The sequence below is a fragment of the Acomys minous genome (genome assembly GCF_964271855.1).
Source record: "Acomys minous genome assembly, chromosome: 3".
Classification (NCBI taxonomy): Eukaryota; Metazoa; Chordata; class Mammalia; order Rodentia; family Muridae; genus Acomys; species Acomys minous.
Genome location: NC_140485.1, coordinates 114,288,705 through 114,295,854, shown reverse-complemented (window position 1 = coordinate 114,295,854; position 7,150 = coordinate 114,288,705).

Genomic DNA, 7,150 nt, shown 5'->3' with positions numbered 1-7,150 from the left:
TTTGAACAGCAACAACAGAGAACTCACCCCAGCATGCTCGCTCTTTGCTTTGGGACCATAAAACACGAGGCAATGGCGGCTGATCACATGACTTCCTTCAGCCTTATAGCTCAAAACTGGTAAGCAGCACTTCGTGGCCTGGGTCTATGATCTCAACTACCAGGGGAGCTGATAAGAAAGATTTTTAAGTCCAAGGCCTGCTTGGCTATAGAATGCATGGGAGGCCAGCCTGGATAATGTAGTGAGACCTTTTATTTTAAAAAGGACTTGAGATGTAGCTCTGTTCTAGAGTACTATGATGCCCTAGGTTCGCTCCCTAGGGTAAAAAACAATAAAAGTTCCGAAAATCAAAAATACGTTACTCTCGAAGAGCAGAGAGAAAACCTGGGTGTAGGGGCAAGGCGTTAAATTTGCAGAGCCTCTAGTGACGTACTTCTGGCAAGGCTGCACCTTCCCATAACCTCTCCAAACAATACTATGACCTGGGGACCAAGTAAGTGTTCAAATGCCTGAGCCCGTGGGTGAGACGTTTAGCATACAAACTACCACACTGGGTCTCTGGAATCCCAATTGGTCGAAAGGTGTAACCATGACTACGAGGACTGTTGGTCACTAAGGGTTGGGTTCTGGTTTTATTTTATAGTACAGAACTTCCTAGGATGCAGATGATTCAAAACCCTAAAGCTTAAAGACATCTCCATCTGTTTTGTTCTGTTGAGGCTTTGTGAGCAAGAGCCCATTAAAATGGTATCACGGATTCCTGGTGCAAACCTGGGTATGATTCACACAATGAAGCCAAGTAACTTTTTCTTTTTTTAATGAGCAGAAACTTATTAATAGTTATGGCGACTGGGAAGTTTGAGATCAGGGCACTGGCTTCTGGCAAGGGGCATCCTAATTTATTGCTATGTGTAGGGGAGTGGGGTGAAACCACTGCCTCCCAAGCTCTTTATGATAGCTGATAGCGGTACCTATCCTTGAAGATAGACCTGTTGATCTAAATACACCCACTAGGCTCAACTTCCCAAGACCAAGGCATAGGGGATTAAGTTTCAATATGGCTTCGGGAAGAGATGAAACTGTTCAAACAAAGCGTGACTCATACTTGGATTTTAATTTTTAAAAAATACATAAAATAAAAACTGCTAAAATAGTTTTAATGGGCCTTTGCTCATAAATTCTCATTAATATGGTTCTTTAACTTGAGTTGATTCTCCTTTCCTACATAAATCAGCTACGTTGATTTTTTTTTTCAAATCAAATCATTTTCTTCCCTGGAAATTTCAATGGCTGACTATTGTAATAACAGGTTAAAACCGCACAAACAAATAAACAGCCGTCAGCTTTACAAAACAGCCTGCTGTGCCTCGTCTGAACCCTCTTGTACTCCTAACAGGGCCGCCTTTCCAAAATGTTCTGACAGGTCACGTGGGGGAGATACTGAGACTTTCCAAGTCCTCATCCTGACATTTATTTAGTCTTTATTTTGACAATGTGTTTATTTTCCTCTTGAACTCCCTGTGTTCATATGGAAAGTCAGCGAACCTAATCTATTTGATATCATTTGGGGAACACGGACAGTTTCTTACACACTGCTCCTCCCCGACCAAGGGGATTAAAGATGTTTGTTCATTTAGTCATTCAGTTAACAGGTGCCAGGGGCCTGCCCAGTGCCAGGTGCCAGTTTCCAAAGGACTCAAAGGCTTTCCAAATCCTGTTGTCTCTCTGGCGTGCCCGTTCTCTATGTCTCTATCGCCCCCAAGTCAGTCGTATTTATAATTGTTGTCTTACGCTGGGGGAAGCCCACTCCCCAACACAGACAGCGTCTATGTGTCTGCAACAGTTCTTCTTGTCCCCTGCTCTCAGCTGAGGGACACACTCAGCAGCAGACATGCTGGGGCGATGCTTACACCGCTCTCTGGAAGGATTACCTCTGTGGATGGCATCTCCTTGTTTCCACTTGATTGAAGACGCAGCTTCTGAGGCTTTTAAATTTGTCTTTCCTGCCTCCGGCTTCCCTCCCCCCCCCCCTGCCCCCCACCCACCCACCCACCCACACTCCCTGCTCCATTTCTCTCTTCCTCTGTCTCTCACCCTCCTCTTGAGAGAAGACTCGTGTCCTTCTCCTTACCTTCGATGCAGGTACCATCTTTCCAGTTCTGCTTCTGTGAGACAAACACAGGAAAAGGACATCGCACGCCACCATTTCTTCATATTGGTCGGAACATTCTGTGCTTGGTAGATTTGTGTCTACTCCGGAGTTCACAAGGGAACTTAATCTTTGGTGAGGCAGTACGGAGAGATGGTTAGCCCATGAGAGAAGAGTGGTAGGATGGGGTGTGTGGCTACCACTCATGTCCTGTGGGTCTGGGAGCATTGGCTGCTTTGCTTTTGACCTTTAACCCTTCTGCCAGGTAAGTTCACAGAGTCCCTTTCCATCCAGTTCAGTGTCACCAACAAGGTCTCATCTTGGAAGCAGAGTGTAACCCTTACTAGACACTTTCCTAGCCCTCCATCGCCTTGTTGTTAGGCTTCTCAGCCCCTGGGACTATGAAAAAAAAAAGTTTATAAAGTGACCACAGTTGAGTATTTTTAATGGCAACCTAGATATACAAAACCAAAGTAGTTATAGGAGAATTTTCTTTGTATAGCACGATTTCCTATAATTAAAATTTGTTCCTCTATATTAAGAAAAATACATTGTAATAAGACAAGAAGAAACAAAGTAACTTTCCTCTCTTCCTGCTGCCTTGGAGTTGGGGTTCCAGTGACCCTCATTCTTAGGGTAGCTGTTCGAGTAAACATCTCTTGTCCCCTGGGTCAGGCACCTTTCCTCTCTTCTTACTTCCCCTCGGTGCTCCCTGATCCTTGCCTGGCTGTTGAGATCATGATGTGTGTATGCCTCTTGACCTTGCGACCAAGCAGACACCATCCTGGGCAAACAGAGAGCCTTCTTGCATCTGTGTTAGCTTGTGATATTAGTGGCTCATTGACAGTTCTGAGTGTGGGGTTTGGAGCTGACTTAGGAACTTACAGAGAATACGCTTTCTAAGCTACTAGCTTTGTATTTTTTATAAAGATTGAGAATACACCTTGGAAACTGACTTTATTATAGATTTAATATAAAATTGCATAATCACCTCCAAATACATAAAAATCGACTACAGTAATTCCAGAAGTGATTAAATTTAAATTTCATTTCTATGATGCTGTCTTCTTTCAGAATTTTCTTTTCACTCATTTTAGAAAACTTTTCTTCTGAGAGAAATAAAGGAAGCCCCCTTCCCGACTCCCATAGCCCTAACACGGTCTAGGTTTTCAGAGTTGGAGATCTACGTTGCCTACTAAAACATGGTTAATAATTTCTGTGTTAGTGAGTTTTCTATTGCCATGACAAAACACCATGACCAAGGCAATTTAATTTGGAGGCTTTGGCTTATAGAGGGTTAGAGTCCATGACCAACGTGGCCAGGAGTAGGGCAGCAGGCAGACAGCCATGACACTGGGCAATGGATTCTTGAAACCCTGAAGCCCACCCTCAGTGGCACACCTCCTCCGACAAGGCCATGCATCCTAACCCTTCCCAAAGAGTTCCACCAACTGTGGACCAGACATTTGGATATATAAACCCCATGGCAACCATTCTCACACAAACCACCACAGTTTCCTTTCCTTTCACATTTTATAAAGTATCTTACAGTTTCATAAGACCTGAATATTTTTATTGTTGCAATTCAAGGAGGCTACTTAGGATCTTATTATACGTCAAGAACACTTAACGTTGATTAAAATGTTGAGATATGTTTGAAGTTTACTAGGTAATTAATATTGAGTTTGAGAATTGTTTTTCTTTTGGTAATAGATTCTTGCTTTGTTATCAGAGCTCAGTGTTTATTTTTAATATTGTCTAGATGATATTGTGTTTTTTTATTATTGAAAAAAATATAATGCCACAATTTACATATCCCAAAATGAGGGTTAAAAGATTAACTTTAATTATAATAGCTAAATTCATGAAAACAAATTTAAAAATGATGTCTCGTGTACAGGTTGCTTAGCAATTACATTTTATGTTTTTATATTAATTTTCTAAAAAGCTGCTTCTCAGTTTATGCATGATAGATTAAAAAAAACAGCTCATTATGATTCCAAAACAATTTGTTCCTGGAGTTTGTAAGCAATGTCTTGTTAAAAGGAAAGGGGAAAGTTCTAGCTCTCTCAGCCTGAACCATTCTGTGTCTTAGACACAAGGCCCTTTGAGAATCTTGAGACAGCAACACTACTTTATCTTAAAAAGACAGATGCAGCCATCTTCACAATGTTTTTCTACTCTTCGGGATGGTTTAATGATGGCCTGATGCCCGGGTTTGGACCACCCACTTCTCTGTATGCTCACAGTCACGTTATCTGGGGCTGGGGGCAACAATACCAAGGTCACGAGACGTGTCTATGGTTTTTGCTTTGCAGGAATTCAGTACTGTCTTACCAAGGTCGATTCATTGCTGGGATTATAAAAATAGTTTATAAATATTTGAACTTTATGGAACTAAATGTATAAAGGTGTTTGGATATGAAAAGCACATGTTTCCCTGTTTTAAGACTTGATGACGCTGGTCAAAATAAACAAAGAAGGCATAGTCTAGGATTGCCCTTCAGACACTCATTTCTTGAAAGACTCCCCAAGTCAGTACCACTGGGAGCTTAACAACTTGCTACACCAGCAAACTTGCACTCAAGAGTGCTGCACGTGAAGCGCTGACCTCGGGCACCGCACTCCTCGCACACCAGTGGACAGGAGCTGCTCCCCTCTGACAGAGGTTAGACACATCCCTACTGCTCATTGCATGGCTGTTACAAGCCCGGGATGTGCTCATTCGCTTTTAAATGACTTAAAATGTACGTGTTTCAATGAAAACAAACTTCAACTAACCAGAACAGGCTTTCTTTACTTTTGAGGCAAGTAAATCCTGGTTGTTTTTGTTTTGTTTTGTTTTGTTTTTGTTTTTTGTTTTTTTCAATAAACTTTTCTTGAATGTTCTCAGGAAAGAAATTGGAAGACAAACTAAGCAATAACTGGGGATTCCTAGACATCTTATTCTGAACCCCTAAAGTGTGACCATTTTGTGTTGCCTATCTGATAACTGTCAGTTAGCTTTTTAAAAATTCAGTGTATGTGATGTTCTGTATTAAAAACACAATAATGATAATGTTCATTGTTATCATTAAAATATAAGAGTCTTCTGTCCCTTCATTCCTTTCTTCCTTACTTGCTCTTCTTTCTTGACAACAAACTGTCCAACACTAAACCGACCTCAACAGTGAATGCTTTAGATTGCAGTGTGAAAATGCCCAATCATTTCAAGGCATCTAAAGCTTTGTGTGTCCCAGTGATGCAGCAGCCATTTAATGTCTCTAAGCCTCACTTTTTATATCCAGGTGGATTTCACCAAGATGGAATGCTCTGGCTGCACAGGAGAAACCAGACAAGCACAAACAACATCTGAATTGTCATCATGGTACCTCTGACTGCCCCACCCCCACCCCCACCTTCACCCCCTGACAGCAGGAAACCTCACACCAGGATGTCTGTGGAAAGAACTGAGCCTTAAAATGACATACACAAAACTAAAATTAGAGGTTCCAATTAGAGAAGATCTAGTTTGCTTCCTTGTAGAGTCTCTAAGAATTTTTCTTTTGTAGAATTATAATATGAAAATGAGGAGATATGCTGGTTTTAGCCTGTCCATGCTTACTTCTGATTAATCAATTAGCATTTATGATAGTCAGAATGATGACTCCCCAGAGACGACCACACCCCCGAGCTCTCAGGAATGGAATACATCGTCCTACGGCAATGAAGAAGTAACACTTTAGATGAAGTTAAGCTTGCTAATTGCCTCACTCTGAGGAGGGGCAGTGGTTCTGAAGTACCCCGGTAAGCCCACCAGGGTAGACAGGCAAAACAGGGAGGGAAGATGGTCAGTCAGAAACGGAGCGATGGTCTGCTTCTGGCTTCCAAGCCAAAAGACAAGGAAACAAATTCTCTCCCAGAGCGAGCCCTGCAGTCACTTTATTTTAAATACACATTTCCCAGCCATCTCTAAGTTATGGATGAAATATAAGCAGTGGTCCCTACCTTCTGTAGGTTTGATGGAAGATAGCATTATCCCCCTGGCAATTATGGAGAGAATCCATGGGACAATCTTTCATAATGCCGGGTCTCCTGAGCCTTGAAGTATTATATCAGAGGAATCTACTTGGACACACAAACTGAAGAGAGTCAGATTCAGAAATGTATGCAAAGTATGTGTTTTGAGAAGTCTAACATCTTACATCACAGCATGACAGGTCCTGGGATACCCAGACTAGTGGATCATTTCCTCTGTAGCCAGCCACCTGCTGTAGAGTTCATTCTTACAAGTCTCAGATTCTAAATTAAAGAATCGTAAAAGAGAATTAGAGAACAGAACAAAGGGGGAAGAACTTGTACACATGGATGTCGGTGCTCTTTGGGAGCAGTGAATAGCGTGGGTGTCGGTGCTCTGTGTGAGCAGTGAATAACGTGGGTGTCGGTGCTCTGTGTGAGCAGTGAATAGCGTGGGTTTTGGTGCTCTGTGTGAGCAGTGAATAGCGTGGGTTTTGGTGCTCTGTGGGAGCAGTGAATAACGTGGGTGTTGGTGCTCTGTGCGAGCAGTGAATAGCGTGGATGTTGGTGCTCTGTGCGAGCAGTGAATACCTTTGGCACTGGAAATCAGTACCTCCCAACTAATGTTATCCTGCTCTAGTCTTGCTGTCTTTCCTGGTGAAAATGGGTACCACTCACACTGAAACCTTATAGCTGAGTCATAATAACACAAGTGGAATGTTATGAATACAGGATCCATCGCACATGTGAGGCAGCTGGAAACCTGCCCACCGTCCTCACAGGACTGTCTCATAAGGTGGAAAGTTCACATCTCACGCCCAGGGATTTGAGAAGGAATACCTTAACGCCCATATCCCTACATGTGTATGAAGAACTGCTATTGTCACCCCCTAGAAGTGCGCAATGTACCGTGGTTATCTTCCCCTCCTGCCCCGGAATCGTCTGAAAACAGCTTTCTGTCTGCTGGACAGATGTGGAGAACACCGATAACAGTGTGTTCCCACC